The sequence below is a fragment of the Rattus norvegicus genome, chromosome 8 (genome assembly GCF_021556685.1).
Source record: "Rattus norvegicus strain SHRSP/BbbUtx chromosome 8, alternate assembly SHRSP_T2T, whole genome shotgun sequence".
Lineage (NCBI taxonomy): Eukaryota > Metazoa > Chordata > Mammalia > Rodentia > Muridae > Rattus > Rattus norvegicus.
Window position 1 is genome coordinate 8971161 of NC_141541.1, and position 18920 is coordinate 8990080.

Below are 18920 nucleotides of genomic sequence, written 5' to 3' on the forward strand. Positions count from 1 at the left end.
ACATATTATTACCTTACTCTTGAATGTCTTTACCCTCTGAAGTTGGTGAATAACACTGAGCTATCTAAGGTTTTAGTCATGACTTAGTTTCCCATCTTCTAAAGTTGCTGTGTAAGAAAAATCCATTTCAATCATTAGTCCTATCCATAGCTTTTAGGAGTGCTCTTGAAAATATTCCTCTGCCATCATAACACAGGAAATTAAGAGTATTACAAGCTCTATTATCAGAAGCCATAATCAAATAACAAATAGCAGAAAAATGGGGAAAATGCTTGTATCTTCCAGATCACTCAGGAAATGAAAGCACAGCATCAGGAGTATGGGCCAAAGGAAAAATCCCTTTCTTATAATGTACTGTTACACCTTAGTTGCATCTGTAGCTTCAAACTTGCATCCATTATTGTGTGCATTCTGCTAGAGAGCATAAGAAGGATTCTGCTTACATCTCTGAACATTCTATGAGAAGCTCCCATTTTATGATCCGAGATTCAGCAACAGCCTCAGGAATTAAAGGATGCACTAAACAGAACTTCTATTTGTCTCTTTTGTATCCTAAAGCAGTTTGCTTGTGTGTTAAATTTATGAAAATTGTTCAGGTATATACTACAACAATATTTTCTGTGTACTACACATGCTACTATACTCTATTAGACACTAAAATAAAACAAAAGACAAGCAACACATTCTGAAAAATATTTTCCCTCTTCACATTTATTACAGTTTTGAACAAGAAAAATCACTCTGCTTTGTTAAAAGGGCAAGGCTTAAAGGCTGGTCACAAATAAATTCAGATCTGCATTATTTATGAATGTGTAAACCACATGCCCACCGATAGAGATGTGGTTTTTGATTAACTTGATTCCAAATGCTGGGTGATGATGGATCTCTGTACTGTGAATTAAAGCATTCCTGACTTCACATTCAATTTGAACTTTGATGGCAAGTTGGGGGATTTGATCAAGGCCTCTGTCTGAATTAGGAATTGTGAGATATGGTGAGGGGATGTTTCCTGATTCATTTCAATTTGGTATGTAATAACTCAGCATCACTGGTAATGGCATCTCAAGGTGGAAGCCATAAACTGGTATATGAAAGAATTACAGGGAAGAAATATGAGCCTCAGTTTCTGACCTGAGGGTCAGAGAGTGGACATGGGAGAGAATAAAATCTGAGGGAGACTTATAGTTTGAAGAAAAGTTAGGAGAGAGAGCATGGGGAGAATAATTAGGGCTTGCTCTACCTGACATGTTCTGAAACCTATGTGAGTCATTACAGTTAAAATAGTGGAGAATCTAAAATACATTTGATATGATATCAGTAAATAGATTGCTGTGGAGAAGAAGATACACAGAATAATTTACGTATTTGTGTTTTTGGAGAAACAATTCATTTCTTGATACAGAAAGAATTATTTATATTATGTCAGTCGGTCATGTAAAAAATTAAATAATTCCATTAATCCTACTTCACCGAAAACAAATTATGTATATGAAACATTCTAGTTAAACACAGCCTTGGGCTCTATATGAATTGCATTGTTATTATAAATTAATACCATTGTGTATCTGTATATTACATGTACCTCTCTTTGTTTCCCTCCCCCCTTCCTCTCTTCTTTACCCCTCTCTCTTTCACTCTCTGTCTCTGTCTCTTTCTCTCCCTTTCTCCCACCATCCCTTTCTCTCTGTCACTCTCTGTCTCTGTCTCTTTCTCTCCCTTTCTCCCTCCATCCCTTTCTCTCTGTCACTCTCTGTCTCTTTCTCTCCATTTCTCCCTCCATCCCTTTCTCTCTGTCACCCTCTGTCTCTGTCTTTGTCTGTCTCTCTATCTCTGTCTCTGTCTCTGTCTCTTTGTGTGAGTGTGTGCGCGCACGTGTTGATGGAATATGCATTCCTACCATGTATGCATGCATATAGAGTTAGAACCTTCTGTCACCTTGCTGTTTCTTTTATGCTGTATGCTGAAAATTCTCCTATCTCATCTGCCCAATTCACTGCAAGGAATCTAGAATCACAGACACATGGAATTGCATATGCCATTTTACATGAGTTCTAGAAAGCTCCTAGATAGTTGTTCACCTTCCCTTGCTATTAATTTCAAAATACCAAATGGAGAAGCATGTATGGTTTTAGGATGGTTTCTGTGTTAATACACATGGCCAGTCTATGTTTAATTACTGCATGTTCTTGAAAATTACACACATGTGTGATTAAGTTAATACCATTTCAAAATCACTCACTGTTCTGAATAATGATAAAAAATAAATTGTCAAGATATAAAATAATAAGAATGGACTCTTGAGAAATATTTTACCTACAAAAGTAGAGACAAACACTGCCTATGCCAAAGAGTTATTTTATGGATTAAATTACATGTTATGTATAATCATAAGGAAAGCACTGAGTGTTGTGCTTGATAGCTGCTAAATTGCTTAGCATGTTAGAATACATTTATAGGATGAAATGTTTTTATCAGAATTTCACATTAAAATGGTGGATTTTTTCTATATTTTTACATTTTTAACTGAAGTATAATGACATTTTTTCCTTTAACTTTTCCCAGCATTCAATGTGATTCCCCCTCCCTGTAGTTATGCAGCATTTGTGCAGCTCGGGCTTCATGTAGGTCCCCCAACAACTGAAGCGGGAATTATTCCTAAGCTAGTGCCAGTCTGTAGAAGATGTTCCCCAACTGGGCTGCCTTGTCTGGCCTCAGTGGGAGAGGATTAGCCTAGCCATTGAAGTAACTTGATGTGCCAGGGTTGGGGGATACCAAGTGGTTTCACCCAACCTATCAGAGGAGAAGTATGAGAGGAGAGACTGTGGATGGTGGAGACTAACTGGGAGAAGGGTAAGCTACCAGATGCAAAGTGGATAGATAGATAGATAGATAGATAGATAGATAGATAGATAGATAGATGTAGGGAGCGGCTAAAGATGGCGCCGACATCCGGTGGTCGTTTGTGGTAAACACCTACAGCGCATGTGTTGGCAGACCCCCAGCACCTACAAGGCCAGGGTGATATGCATGCTAAATACTATTTCATGCTCCACCAATCCCCAGTGGACAAATTTACAGCCACAGCCTGTCTTGTATTTAAGGCGAGTGCCTTTGTTCCCCGTGGTCCCCGTATCATCAATAAGGTGTTCCTGCAATAAAGGCTGATTGAGAAGGATCCAACGGCGTTGCGTCTTCCTTGCCGGTCGAGGTGGGCGCGACAACTGGTGGCCCATACGGGGACCCGAGAAAATTATCTTTTCTCATCTGGATCCAGAACTTTTTCAGCCTCAGGACGGTCGACATTGGTAAGTTCCCAGTAGGGGCAGTTAGTTGCCGGAATTGGGACAACAGAGTTCCGAGAAGTGGAACGGTAAAGTTCCTGAAGTTGGGATGATAAAGCTCCGGGATAAGGGATTGTAAAACTTCCCTAGTAGGACAATAAAGTTCTCTGGAAAAGCAGAGACAATGATAGCCTTGGTTTAGAGGCAAAAAGGGGTTTGTGGAGCACGGTAATGTTGTCTTTTCCATTTGTTCCTTTGTGGGTTGGACTAGCACTTTTGCCTTATACTCTTTTTGTGTTGTGGTGTTGCTTCTGTCTGAATTGCCACCGTCCAGGGCACGAATGCATTTGTTGGGAAGGGTCAATGATGAGCCACAAGATCGTGTGTAAATAAACATGCCAGCTCGCCAGCTCGCCTTGCTTGTAAATCGATCGTAAATAAGGTCGTAAAAGCATGGGAAGCTCACACTCCACCCCGCTCCTGTCAGCTCTTCAGGATCTTCTTGGTTAGGGAAGCTTATAATTGAAAAGAAAATCCTGCTGAGTTTTCTTGATGAGTGTAATCATTGTGCCCCGTGGTTTATAGTGTCAGGGTCGCTCACTTTGAGAGCATGGGAGAAGCTGGGAAAAGATCTGGATAAGGAGACTACAGTGGGCAAGCTTAAACCAGGGACAAGGCCGCTTTGGCGTATGATCCGTGCCTGCTTGGAAGATAAACGATGTGAAGAAGCTGTTAGGACAGATCAGAGAATCCTTACAGAGCAACAGGAGAGTATGTCAGAAGGAGAGAAAGTTTTGAAGGAAGGAAAGAAAAGAAAAGGAGGAAAAGAGGTAAAAGAAAAGGCAGAAAAGATCAAGGAGAGGATAGACAAAGGCGAGAATAGTAATCAGGATCTAGGAACAAAAAAAAATTTATCCCTCATTAAAGGCATTACCTTGGAGATGTCTAGTGATTCAGAGTTTAGTGATAGTGACTTAGCTAACCTTGAGGAGGAGGTAGCTCATTATGAGAAAGAGATTTATCATTCTGACTGGCCAAACACTTACGCTGTGCAGAAACAAGCCAAGGACTTAAATAAGAAGGCAATTATGCCAACAGCACCTCCTGCACCCCCGTATAACTTTCAAGGTAAAACAATGGTGAAGGCTGCAGGAAGTACTTCTTTTTGCCCGGAAGTATGGAAAGAGTTAGGATTGAGTTTTCCAGTTTTTCTGGATGCAAACGGGCAGCGACATCATGAACCTCTTGACTTTAAGACAATAAAACAATTAACAAAGTCAGTCAAAACCTATGGAGTCAACTCAGCTTTTGTTATCGCTCAAATTGAGGCTCTTGGCAGATACTGTCTCACCCCTGGAGACTGGGGGAGTTTAACCAGAGCCTGCCTCTCTCCGGCTATGGAACAGGTGTAGTGAAAGGAAACTTAATTTTATGGACCCTGCTCTATTGGCGGTGTGTTGGTTGATAGCCAACGTTAATTTTTGAAGCATAGTGTTTTATCTGTGCTTGTGCTCCCAGCCCACACAGTAGGGGGGAGCGAAACTAGCTGAGGAGCTGCTACAGTGAACATGGAGACTGCTCAGTCTCACCCAATTTTTCTGGCTCTTCAGGAGCTGTTTAAAAGAAAAAGGCTTAGGATAAAAAGAAGCACTATAGAGAGATTTCTTAGTGAGTGCGATTGCCATTGCACCTTGGCTCGCTCTCTGGGAATCTCGAGGTGGACAGCTAAGAAAAGCTGGGAAAGATTTAAATTCTGCTTGGGAACAAGGAACCTTAAAGGGACAGGCTGCGTTAGAAATGCTACAGGAGGAATGATCTGAAAAGGCTGAGAGTGAGGTGGGGGAGGACTCTAAGGAAAACAAGAACAAGAAAAGAATTTCTGCTTTTAGTGGCCAGACCTTCAACTTTTGCTCACAGAAAGAGAGTGCTCATTAAGAGAAGTTCTTTCAGGGAGCCTGCCTTATCTGTTGGTTTTATTCCAAGAGAGGAGTCAGTCTCCAGCATTAAGTTATTTTTCTCGTTAGTCATCATTAACATGGAGAGTGCCTTTGATCCTATCCCCACAGCAGCCAGTTCCTGCTCCTATGGTCAAAATGCCCCAGGTTGGGGGACAGAGAAGCCCCTCGGACTACAAAACTGCCAACAGCCAAAGGTAAAAGTTAAAACAGAGAACATTCCAGGCCCAAGCCTAACCAGATGTGTTTCAAATGCAGATGCTTCATCAACTCTGACCAACTTTTACTCCGACAGGACGAGATAAAAATAATAAGGACCTGAAGATCCGATCCTTCTCCTGATTTAGTAGCTCTGTTCCAAGAACCAGGGGCCATAAAACCTTTTGGCCCTTATCTCCTGGAGCCATAAAACAGGGACGTATTGGGGTAAGATGGGCTAGAAAAGGCCTCGATGATTTGGGCTAGCATGAGTAAAACTTGTAATAAAAAAGAGACAAGGTAATGGTAAAGTGTTTTTGTGTATGCATTATTTTAGAGTTATGTTTTAGTCTTTGGACCCTGATTAGAGACAGTTTACACCCTAGACATGAGAGAGAATGTGTTTGGGAAAAACAGTCCTCCCAGACTCTCCACAGATGCTTTGGAGAAAGAGAAAAACTTTCAGAGCTCTCCTGGGAACAGAAGAAAGGTAGGAGACGTCCTGCCTCTCTGCTGGCTCCTATTAGAGAAATGCTTATTTCTGGTTCTGAACTCCATAGATAAGATATCTGAGTCCTTTCAGTGGGACATCATCTAGTTTTTTCCCTCTATGTCTATTGTCTGTCCTTGGTGCACCAAGCTGTCCATGTCTGTCAGTTTATGTCTGTGGTTTTTGTTTCTCATTGTTTAAATGTTTTATGTTTCATGTTCAAAAGAAAAAATGGTAAAAACTTTATCTGCCAGTCATTCACACCTTGATTTGGTCTTAACTCGTTTCTGAAAAGAGAACAAATGAATAAAAAGCAGTTTCAATCGGCCTTTGGAGCCCTGTACCTGCAGCAAAGAGCCTAGGTCAGCTGGACAAGCTGCCCAGGGGCGGGGCATCTGCAGGAGCTGATCTTAAAGGCGCCAGCAGCTCCTCAGCTTCTTGGTATGGGAGCTGATGTCTGTTTCTCTTAGAAAAATCCCTGACTTGTTATTAGACTTAGCAGGTGACAAGGTGTTTCTTTTAAAATCACAGCTAGAAAAGCAAAAATGGTGCTTGGTCTAAATATTAAAGACATGTGTTAACCACTTCAATTTTGTTTCTGACTGGTTTTAAATGTATAAATGTGTTCTACATGCCTTGGTCATAGATTATTGGCCTTTAAGTTATTGGATATGGTTAAAAAATTATAACATCTATAACAAGAAGTTGACATAAAACTGATAATTTATATAGAGTCATTCTAGACAATATGTGACATGAGCCAACCTAGAGAAACAGGTCTAAATTGAGATAATATTTTTATAGAACTCTTATCCTAGAAGCCAGGCACCCCCAAATTACAGAATGTAAAATTGTGTTGGAAGTTTTTAAAAGATTTCATGATTCTTTCAATTTAATTTCTGATTCTGCTTATGTAGTTAACGCTGTGCGCTCACTTGAAATTACAGGGCCAATTAGGTTGACTAGTAGTATATGTCAAATTCTTTTAGAATTACAAAAATTGATTTGGGCCAGAAAAAATAAGTTTTTTCATACAACATATTCGAGCTCATACTAATTTGCCTGGTCCCATGGCCAGTAATAACGCTTTGGTGGATGCTAGTACTCGCAGAGAATTTATTTTTCATGCAGCTCCAGTTGATCTTGCTAGAAAATTTCATCAAAAGTTTCATGTTCCTGCTTTCACTCTTCAACAAAAATTTAAAATCTCTAGAGCTACAGCTCGTGATGTAGTATTACGTTGCCAGAATTGTGTTCAGTTTCACCACCCTCCTCAGGTGGGAGTTAACCCTCGTGGTCTGATTCCACTAAAACTCTGGCAGATGGATGTCACACACATATCTCAATTTGGAAATTTAAAATATACACATGTTTCTGTTGATACCTGTTCTGGCATTATACATGCCACTCTGATGACTGGTGAAAAGGCTCGTAATGCCATTAGTCATTGCTTAGAGGTGTGGACAGCCTGGGGAAAGCCTGACAGCCTCAAGACAGACAACGGACCTGCCTACACTACAAAGTCTTTTCAGACATTTTGCCAAAAAATACAGGTGAAACAGACTACAGGATTGCCATACAATCCCCAAGGTCAAGGAATTGTAGAAAGAGCACATCGTACTTTAAAAGAGCTCTTACAAAAACAAAAAGGAGGAATTGCCTATGGCAAAACACCAAGAGAACAGTTGTCTTTAGCTCTTTTTACTCTAAATTTCTTAATTTTGGATATGCCTGGCCGCTCTGCTGCGGATCGCCATGCTGCTACTAAACCTATGACTAATCAAATACAGACAGCTGAGACTATCAATCAGATTGTAGACAGAACCGCAGTGGCATTAGAGATACAAGAAGAATTTAATGCCCACTTGGCATCTGGCTTTCTATTAGCTAACCAACGAATAGATTTGATTCAAGAACAAATTGAGGCATTATATCATATGACGCAGCTGTCCTGCATTTCCTCTCTTAGAGGTTTATGTGTTACTCCATTGCAAGCTAACTTTTCTCAGTATTTTCAACAGAGCAAAGAAATCTCAAATTATTTGAAAGGAAACTGGTCCATGGAAGCGGAACAATTATCGAGACAATTGCTGATTGCTGACCTTAACAACACCAGAATGGAACCCATCACGTTTGGAGATTTCACCTCGTGGATCACTAATGCTTTCTCATTTTTTAAAGATTGGTCTGGCATGTTTGCCTGGGGGGCCATTGTCCTCTTGGGATGTGGAGTATGTCTATGGCTTTTTTGCCGTTTACAACGAGAGCATGCCAGACACAAAGCGATTGTTTACCAAGCTATGGCGGCCATTGAAAGCGGTGCTTCTCCCAGTGTATGGCTGGCCTCTCTGATAGATTGAGAGTTCACCCTAGATCATATTTTGTCACTGTCATGTGAAGTCATTGTATCCAGAGACGGGCAACTTTCCTCAGGCTCGGACCAACCTAAGACAGGAGCCCGGTGGCGATAGGGTTAATTTCCAGTGACGGGTAAGGCCGAGTTTTTAGAGAGGAACGACCTAAGACAGGAGCAATGACGTGTATTGACGTGACACCCAGATCTAGACCAGTCATAGACAGAGGTGGCCTTGCCCTGTTTGAACATTCGGTCTGGTCCTATGCCCCTCTGCTCTGCTTCTCCCCTAATACTAAACACACACGTATAGCCCAGGACGGTGTGTTGTACATAAGTCATCTCTAGCCATTGGGGTGCAGTCCTAACTGCAAGAGTGGTTCGCCATGGCCGAGCTGGGCCCTCTGTGAGGCATGTCTGACCTCTCTCAGACCACTACCTCCACCTAATGGGTTCATTAAAAAAAAAATGAGGGAGATGTAGGGAGCGGCTAAAGATGGCGCCGACATCCGGTGGTCGTTTGTGGTAAACACCTACAGCGCATGTGTTGGCAGATCCCCAGCACCTACAAGGCCAGGGTGATATGCATGCTAAATAGGTATTTCATGCTCCACCAATCCCCAGTGGACAAATTTACAGCCACAGCCTGTCTTGTATTTAAGGCGAGTGCCTTTGTTCCCCGGGGTCCCCGTATCATCAATAAGGTGTTCCTGCAATAAAGGCTGATTGAGAAGGATCCAACGGTGTTGCGTCTTCCTTGCCGGTCGAGGTGGGCGCGACAGATAGATAGATAGATAGATAGATAGATAGATAGATAGATAGATAGAAAGAAAAAGATGATAAACGTTCAAAATTTAAAAATCTTTCATTATATATTTACACTTATCACATAGTATATTTTATACTTTAGAAAATGTAACATTCATTTATACGTACCTCACTGTCCAAAGGAAGCATACAGCAGTCTGAGTTATTAAATGTATCCTTACAGGCTAATTTTTATTCATTCTGATTTTAATGACGCTTTATATTTTAAACATTTTAATCCTTTGTCAATAGTACAGCTCCTGAGACTTCCAGCAGACATGGGATAGTATCTTCTTTTATGAGAAATTTCCTCAAAATTTTTAAATATGAATTATACACTGTTTCTTGCTACTTTTCAGTACTGGGAGAAGCTTAGAAAGTACCTTGCTAATTTAAATATTACTTTAATCTTGTGCTAACGTCTAACTACCTCTGAAGTGTATTATTTGATACAATATGAGAAAGCATCTAGTTTTAATTATTTTTCCAAACAGATGGCTACTTGGAATTCATGTTTGAATCCCTTGTCCATGCATTTCCACCAGTTCTTATGACAAATACCTACACAATATGGTTTTCTACAGAGTACTAAGGTACACCTAAAAAGAATGGCTCTTCTAAAAGCATCACAGGAGGGATCTTTATACACTTGGTTATTTTGCTTGCTATAGTAAAAAACAAACATCTTATGTTAATGCATAAACAAGAGTTTAAAATAATATTAATAGAACAGGGATTCCTATCTTTTTTAATACCCTCCATTTTGTCCTTGAATGAAAGGTTAACCAGAGAATACTTGTATAAAGCTAGCATAAAAGTCCTCCAGGAGTGCTGTGGCAATGTCACAGTAGAAGTGGCACAGTTTAAGCAGAAAACATAATATAATAAAATTATTTGAAGAATATATTGGTGTTACAGAAGATGCTCAAAAACTGGAAGCCAGTAGATATCTAGACAAAGAAATTTCAGTCTTGTAGTTTTGGAAACCTGGCACACCTCTCTAGGGCTCACATAACAGGAACAGGTTGGAACCAAAGCTTTGAAGTTTTTGTCACACCAGGAACTGTGAGAATGCAAATGATTTTCTTACTGAAATCCTGTTGTGAAAGGATAGCTGTTCTTATACTCCATAATATTTGTAAGGTTGCTATAGGGTCTATTGTGATTCTGACTCATTTGAGTGAGAGACCACTTCTTCTGGAATAGTAAAAGGGAACATGAAGACATAGACAACAGTGAACTCTTGTTAACAGAGCTGCTTTAGCAGTTTTTAAACACTCAATTATTTGCCATGAGACAATAAATAATGAATACACATAAATCATTTATTTATGCTAGTATTTTTTCATAGAAAAAGAAATAAGTTCAGTATTTTCAGACAATATGAAGCTAACTGAAATAAATCTAATTTTCTGATTATAATTTAATAAGAATTAAATAAACTATACAATGTAATACTAAGTTCACAAGCTATAAAATCAAAACATAAACACATTGTTTGGGGAAATAGTTCAAATGACCTCTGTCCACCAAATTATTAATCTAAATTGATGCTTGGAAGACATTCTCGACTATTTATTTTGATTAAAATGAACCTCCTTGTTTCATATTTGAGTACCATACTTATTGTCTTAGTAATGTTATAAATGAAACCTGCATTATGATTTATTATTTGGTAAGCCCTTAAAATTATCTGAACATATTCTAAAGAGTTTGAATTCATACTATTTGTAAAAAATAATTACATTAAAAATTTAAAATACTAGTAAAAATTAGTAGTTTCAAACATTTTTATTAAACTACATGTCATATCAATCACCAACAATTATTTGTGACATTTTCCTTATAGTAATACTAACAGTATTTTAATAGCCTATAATATTTTGGAAGCTTATTTTTCAAAGGAATCTACAGTAACTTTAGAATAATGGCAATTCTGATTTTAACTTATAACAGATAAATATATAAACTGAAGTCATTTAGAGTACTTTCCTAGCATTTTATTCTCTATTCACATATGAAAGGAAAACTGATCGATTTAGCATGACAGTGGTTATTAAAAGAACACATGGGTTTTAAAATATAATAGATAAATATAAATGAGATCTGAGATATAATAGAAATACTAAATAAAAATAGAAACAATAAAATATATAATTTAATTTGATATGATCCTGAGGTAGCTTATGGAAAACTAAGGCTTTAAAATTCATTACTTACTTTAATATATTATTGTGAAGCTTGCTTCAAGTATTTTATTTTAAATTAAAGATATAAAATATTGTGTCTACTGGAAAGCTATTCTAAGTATCCTAGTATCTATTTTACACTTGACTTTTATTTAAATTTTGAGAATATTATGGTTGTGGAAAGAATAATTCAATGTACATTGTAAGTTTTCTTTCTGTTTTAGAGGTAAGGTTAGGATTTTTTCTTCATTTACTACATTATGGTTGTTAGATTCCAGGTGAAATCTTGAACATTACATTAAAATTGTCTTTCTAAACAGCTGTAATTATCAGGTTAAAAGGATGAGATTCTTGTATCCAATAAAGGACTAGGTACCCAAAGTGTCTGGCTCTAGAGTGTGATGAATAATTATGTTATCAAATGCTTAGTTATCACACATCTGAGCAATTTTTTCAAGAATACATAAGCAAGGGAAAGCTTCAGAAACCTTAAGACTAGATACTGTCTTTAGGAAATACTGAGTGTGCAATCCAGTGAGCATCTCCCATAGGTCAGCTCCATGGTCACAGCAGAGTCTTTAGAAATGAAGACCTCCAGAGTGCTGTTTTGTACAGGGAGTCCATGCCTGCATATTTGTTTGTTTTTTTTTTTCAATAAAAATATATTTATTTTTTTTTTAATTTTTTTTAGAAAAACATTTGCACAAGTTTCATTTGACCTGGAATTACTAGTAGGATGTGATGGCATAATTATTTAATCCAAAAACCCAGAAGGCAGGTAGATCACTGTGAGTTCAAGGCTATCCTGATCTATCTACATTGCAAATTATAAGCCAAACAGGTCTAAATAAATGGAAATTATGTTTTAAAAAAAAGAGCAAGATTTAAAAACCTTAAGTCACCTTGCCCAATTAATCACCAAAAAAAAAAAAAAAAAAAAAGACAAAAATAAATCTAAACAACATAATTATCTTGCAGAATTATCTTGCAACACTATGGAAATTGAATTTTTCTGTGTATATAATCTTTAAATATCAATAAGTGAGAATGCAACATATTAAATCTCAAGATGTGAATAGATCAAAACACAAACACACGAAATGAAGACATTAAAGCTCTTTATACATTTTACAACAAGAATTTTCATAAGTAAACAGGAAGAGTAAAAAGTTAGAAGTATGTTTTCAGCTTTCTTTTTTTTTTTTTATTTCCTGGGGAATAGTTCTTCTAATTTCTTTTTTTTTCTTTTTTCTTTTTTTCTCCATCTTTATTAAATTGGATATTTCTTATTTACATTTCAATTATTATTACCTTTCCCGGTTTCCAGGCAAACATCCCACTAGCCCCTCCCACTCCCCTTCTCTATGGGTGTTCCCCTACCCATCCTCCCACCATTACTGCCCTTCCCCCACCAATCCCATTCACTGGGGATTCAGTCTTGGCAGGACCAAGGGCTTCCCCTTCCACTGATGCCCTTACTAAGCTTTTCATTGCTACCTATGCAGTTGGAGCCCAGGGTCAGTCCATGGGTAGTGGCTTAGTCCCTGGAAGCTCTGGTTGGCTGACATTGTTGTTCATATGGGGTCTCAAGCCCCTTCAAGCTCTTTCAGTCCTTCTCTGATTCCTTCAAGGGGGGTCCTGTTCTCAGTTCTGTGGCTTGCTGCTGGCATTCGCCTATGTATTTGCCATATTCTGTCTGTGTCTCTCAGGAGAGATCTACATCCGGTTCCTGTCAGCCTGCACTTCTTTGCTTCATCCATCTTATCTAGTTTGGTGGCTGTAAATGTATGGGCCACATGTGGGGCAGGTTCTGAATGGGCGTTCCTTCAGCCTCTGTTCTAAACTTTGCTTCCCTATTGACTCCCAGTGGTATTCTTGTTCCCCTTTTAAAGAAGGAATGAAGCATTCATATTTTGGTCATCCTTCCTGAGTTTCATGTATTCTGTGCATTTGGGGTAATTCAAGCATTTGGGCTAACATCCACTTATCAAAGAGTACATACCATGTGTGTTTTTCTTGGATTGGGTTACCTCACTCAGGAGAGACTGCCTTTGAAGATAACCTCCTTATTTACTAGCCTGAGGGAATCTGCCACACTCTCTTCCCAGCTCCACCCTAAAAAAAGCAAAAGAATCTGTAGGGCTGAGCCTTCATTCTCCAGGGCAGATTCTCAGGGGATTCAAATTTCAGGACTGAAAGTGCAAGAATGGAGTAAACAGACTGAGCAACTACCATCCCTCTCAGAGACTTACATTCAGCTTAAAAGCCATTGATATGGGCCTGGGTAGTGTCTGCTGTAGTCACAAAAGCAACAGAGCACTCCAGAGGGAAACTGTGAGGATATAAGCTGAAATAACCACAGATACTAAGATATGAATCTACTGGGATGATTCACATAAGTAGACAGCAGGTATTGGTATCGGCAGCATATGATAGCTCTAACTTTAGTTCCTTGAGAAACTTCTATGGTAGTTTCCATGGTGACTGCACTCATTTTTATTCACACCAGAAGAGCATTAGCTTGACTTTCTCTCTGCATCTTTGCCAGCAGTGAGTGTTTGATTTTTTTGATGCCTGTTCTGTCTAGAATGGAATTTCAGGGCAGTATTGATTTGCTCATCCTGGAAGACTTGTTAAGTATCTGTATTCTTTGAAAGGCACTTTTAACATTCATTTGTCCAAGTAATGTTTAGATTGTGTATTCATTTGATCTTCAGTTTTTAAGATTAGTAAATACTACATATTAATATTTTGTTAGAAAAAAGTTGACAGAGTGTAGGCAGCCGTATTGGATTTGGGCCTGGCCACTTTCTGACTGCATAGCTCAAGGTGGCTACGTGACTCTGGGCTGTATGGCCACAGAGGCTCACCCCCTAGGTGGCTGCTGTAAGATTATGAGATTGTTGGACAAAAGCCTCTCCCAGGAAGACCCTGGGAGCAATCACAGGATGTTTCTGCCTGAGCAAAACACTGGATGTCCCTGAGCGGATTCCTGAGAAGGGTTCGACCTTTTCAAAGAACGTGTCCCCTGAAGACTGTTGCCTCTTTGTTTAAGGAGGATATCTTGCAGTTTAGTGATTCACCCTATATCCTTGGGCACTTCCCCTTACTCCCCCACCCTAAGCTTCAGTTCCCAATTCTATTCCTGCTTCAGAGCTTTAAATGCTGTACATTTCTCTCAATAAACAAGACCTTGACACTGGAACTTTTGCTTGGTCTCTTTCTTCTCTTCACCCCCATTGACCCACAGGTAGAAAGCCTCTTCGGGACCCTGAATAACTGGACCCGCTGGACGGGTCAACAGAGATTTTTTTTTGTTGTTGTTGTTCCAATGAAGGGGTATGACAGCCTTTTCAGTTTCCTAGTTTATTCATTCACTGTTCGTTGTTTTCATAGACCTGAACAAAACACACACACACACACACACACACACACACACACACACACACACACATGCGCACGCATGATTTGGGGGTTAGAGAAATGGGTTATTAGGTCTACTCTAGCACAGTACCTGACATCTACATCTACACAGTGGCTCACAATTATCTAGAACTCAAGTTTTAGCAGATTTCACATTCCTCTCTGATCTCTGGGGGAACCAGGCACTAACTGTGTTGCACAGGCATAAATGCAAGCAAAATTCTTTTTTTTTTTTAATGTTTTTTTTTCTTTTTTCTTCTTTTTTTTTTGGCAGAGCTGGGAACCGAACCCAGGGCCTTGCGCTTGCTAGGCAAGGGCTCTACCACTGAGCTAAATCCCCCACCCCACCCCCCACCCCCGCAAGCAAAATTCTTATTCACATGAAAGAAATAAAATTAGGAAGACTATTTTAAAAACCTAAACCCTTGATGCAATCCTATTCACTAATTATTTTAGTACTATATTAATTACTGGTGTCCAATTAAAAAAAATAAAAAAAAACAAACAAACAAAAAAGACCACTTGTTTTAGCAAATACTAAGAAAAAACTGTGTGTGGGAGTCATCACAATATAAAATCTCTATGGCTGGCTGCAAAGCAATTCTCAAATTCAGGGAATTTAATGTTCATATAAAATTAATGTTTGACATATATTTCAGGTTATATTTAAACAGGTATCTCCTTTTTATTTTTAGAAAAATATTTTACAGTATAACTGTTAACATTGTTTCAGAATTAGTGAAATACAGAAATATTTTTCGTTATTATAACTACTTTTCCCCATCTGCAGAGACTTTTTAGTCTCCTTGTATGGCCCTAGTACTGGTAAGTAGTACAGACCAATTTCCATTTCACACTGTGTTTCAAGCTGGCTTTGTCTCATTGTGTTTTATAACCATTCAAGCTTTACATTTGGAAATGGTCCCACCTAAGGGTTATTATGTCCTTTTCAGTTCCGTGCATTAGGAGACACTGGGTGTCATTTCACCTCATCATAAGTGATAATGACTTTGTCATATTGTTAAGTATTGTGCGCCAGTTTTTCACTTTAAAAGGCCCATATTTTCTACTACTTTAAGAGAAGAGCTTTATTGATATCTAATTCTAATTTTTAAAAAAAACCAGCTCATTAACTGAGTGTAATTCTAATTTTTAATGTTGTGAGTGTTGAGATAGGAAATTATAGTCTCCAAATGACACACCATACTTCTTTACTCTGTGTCCTATATTCCATTCATATGTGTCACAAATATTATAACTTTGACCAAAATTTCATGTTAATTACTTCCTATGAATATTATGTAGTTTAAACAATATTTTCCTACTTCTGATAGTTAAAGGCATTCTACACAGAAAGAAATTTATTTCAACGTATGCTTATATAGCTATAATTTCAGTTTTAATTAATTTTATTACTAGTTTGTACTAGTAATATATATATGTGTGTGTGTGTGTGTACACATCTACATATGTATAGACATGTATTTTTTAAAAGACTATCAAATTACATATACTAACATACCTATTCTTAAAAGGCAGAAACTGCCACAATGATTAGTGATACCCTCTTTATCATATATATAATTGTTTGTCCTTATTTTAGTCCATTTAAGAAGAAGTTGTATACTAGTCTAATGCAAACCTGTGTCCATGCATTTAGGCCACAATAGTATTTTCATTAATTTGAAAATTATAAAATGCTCCTCCCACACTCCGGGTTGTTTATTTTCTGCCTTTCTCAATTACTTTTCCTGTTGCTATGTTATGAACATCTTACAAAAAGCAACTACAGGAAGAAGCAGTCTCCTTCAACTCACTGTCCAAGGTGGCAGCTGGAGGCATTTGATTTCATCAGACAAAAGGGATCTAAGCTGCTCCAAGTAAGCTATCTTTTTCCTTTGTTATGCATTCTAGCAACCAAGTCCCTCAGGAAAGGTGCTATTATTATGTTTCAAGAGTCCTGGTCTCCCACAGCTCCCTGCACCGATATGAGGGGGAGAGAGCTGAACTCACAGAAGTGCAGACAATCCTGAGACCTCAGGACAGACCTCCACTTCTGCCCAGATCCTGGCCCAAAGAGGAAACTGCATAGTGCCTCCGGATACAGTCAGCAGCAGGAACCTGTTGCTGGTTTCTGCCTGCACCTGGAACTGAACTGAACTGGTCACATAGCTCCATGTACTCAAATCCGGTGAGGGAGAGAGGTAGACCCTCAGAAGTGCAGACACCCCTGAGAACTCAGAGGAGACAACTACTTTCTGCCCACATTCCTTCAAGAGGAAATTGCCTAGTGCCATCCGTTCCCCCTGGCCACAGAGACCAAGGAGCAGTGAGGGACAGGACCCTTCCAGTTTCTGCCTGCAGGAAGAGTTGAAAGCCAGTCACCAAGAACTTCTAAACACCTGAGAGCGGAGCTCTCTCTTCCGGGATCCAGCTGAAAGAAAACAGGTCTACAGAGTGCTGACACACAGACCTATAGTAGGGTCAACAATTAGTAATCTTAAAGCATTAATAACATGTTTTGGACAAAGTCTTTGATTAATGAAATTCTGATTGAGGAACAAGAAAGAATATGAACAATAAAAGTTAAATTCATAAAAGCAGTTATTTTTGTCAATGAGACAAAAGAGAAACCTAGCAAAGACAAAGTATGCAAAATTAGTCCTCTGTCTTATAAGCATTTGCAATATGTGAACCATATTTAATTGCAGTCATTTATGAAAACAGTAGACTGTCTCTGCTGCCTCCTCCAGACATCATCAAATAAATTTCAAGAAGAAAAAAAAATCTGGATTCATTCAGTGTTTCAGAGATAAGATAAATCTTTTACACAAAATCATTTTAGTTATCCATATTTTTAGCTTCAGTTCTCATTTTTCTCTGTTTATGCCAGTCCTCCAACTGACTTATAGAACAGAATGCCATAAAAACAATTTAAGATGTGTAGCTATAGAAGAGTGCTATCATTCCTTTTTACATTATCTGACCTTTTTATTTAATAGATTCAAATGCTTGTAGCACTGTCAATCTTGAGTGAGATTCACCAGAGAAAAAAATAATTCCACCATTTTTGGCTAAATTTAAAGTAAGCCATATTAACAAAGATGAACTTTGGTTAGGAACATTCCCTGGATTTCTCAGAAATCCAGAGATACATGTTGCAGGCATTGTTTTGTAAGGACAAACCCATGGGCTGATATATTTTCCATGACATTTTTATTTTACAACAACTACAGCTTCCAGAAATCTAGGAAGTTACCCTTGGGCAAAAGGTTTCACAGGTTAAATTTGGCCATTACAAAAGTAAGAGGAATAAGGTAACCTCTCTCTCTTTGTTTCTTGTAATATATATTACACACACACACACACACACACACACACACACACACATATATATATATATATATATATATATTACACATTCCATGTATACATAATAAATATTATATGCATGTATATATTGTATATGGATATGTGGTATATTACATACTTTACATAATATATATTATATATATATACATATATTACATAAAATTATAAATATATTTAATTTGTATAATTTATGTCAGGTAAGGCATTATGGATTACTTTCACCACATAGATTAGAAAAGACTAACTTCCTAGTTAGAGTTTGAGGCAAAAAATAGAAATGAGTGGAACCTGTAATTTGATTATTCACATATTTTATACTAAATTCAGAAATATTTGGAAATAAATTAGTTTTATTCAGTGAGTTATATGGAACATATGATAGTATCTACAGGTGGAATTTTTTAAATCATTATTCTTTTGTTTTAAGTTGAAGTGATAGTGATAAAGTTATCTCTTCAAACCAAAATTATCAGTGTGTTGTGTGTGAGGTTGTGGCCAAGGCAGGTCCAGGTAAAGTAACTTACTCACCCATGCCTCCTAGAACTACAGAATACTTGAAAATGTGCACACTGAAGCAAAGTATGACAGTGAACCTATAAGAAAGCCTAAAAGGTAATTGCCAAAGGCATCATTATGTTCAATGGTTTATCAGGCAATGATTAACAATGATATGTATATTCTGTCTGTTGTCTCTGTTTTCATCTTATTGTCACTCACTGGGGTAGAAAAAGATTAAAAAGCGTTATTATAGAAAATTGACTTTCTCTGGCATGGTTGATTTATTGACCTCAGATGCTGATATTCTCAACCCAGAAATGTGCATCAATGTGTAAAGGTAGTTAGCTAAACAGC